Below are 706 nucleotides of genomic sequence, written 5' to 3' on the forward strand. Positions count from 1 at the left end.
TTTCAGCCTGTACGTATTGTTAACAATTAAAAATAAATAAATAAATAACTGTAACAAGAGGCAATTCAATCATATCTCAGTGTTAAAACAGCTATCATAACATTATTTATCAATATGTGGCTCTTTTCGGATCCTCGGAACCTATAAATTCTATTTTAATAGAAATTAAAAATGTAAAACAGGAAATTTTTGGGACCATTGTTTTTGTTTACATCCCTCAAAATGGTCTATAGGAGACAATTAACGGCAAGCATTTTAGTGCGTATGCAAATGTGAAATGTGCCTCAGCAACCATCAGGCATGCGCTCTCTCTCTCTCTCTCTCTCTCTCTCTCTCTCTCTCTCTCTCATCAGTGCCATCATATAATAACAGTGCTCCAAAAGCCCAATCTCACCATAGCAACCTCAGATGAACATAAAACACTTGATGAACAATATCAGGGGAAGTGGTAAGACCGGACTTACATGTTATGCCACGCTGAGAAATCGGCTCAGAACACAGAACCCCGGAGAGAAGCAAGACGCCATGGAGTAACAGGCACTCACAGGTAACTTCTGTCTCGTTTTCCAGTCATCTGCAAATTCACACCGTCATTTCTGGTAATGTGTATTTATATGACTGCTATTTTAAATTCACGGGGAAAGCAAGTTATCTTTTGAACTCAAAATTGTTTGGGAAGCTACTCTGTATAGGAGTTTGATGGGCA

The 706-nt window shown here is 38.4% G+C and overlaps 1 protein-coding gene across 1 annotated transcript in view; it reads left to right on the plus strand.

The window, feature by feature from the left end:
• Positions 1-385: 385 nt before the first annotated feature.
• The window catches only part of ankrd67 (ankyrin repeat domain 67), a 14,684-nt gene continuing 14,363 nt past the window's right edge, over positions 386-706 (plus strand). The window contains exon 1 of the mRNA XM_056478841.1: positions 386-547. The gene's annotated coding sequence lies outside the window, so the exon portion shown is untranslated. The remainder of the gene's footprint in view (positions 548-706) is intronic.

This window comes from Danio aesculapii, chromosome 18, assembly GCF_903798145.1.
Source record: "Danio aesculapii chromosome 18, fDanAes4.1, whole genome shotgun sequence".
NCBI classification, from domain to species: Eukaryota; Metazoa; Chordata; class Actinopteri; order Cypriniformes; family Danionidae; genus Danio; species Danio aesculapii.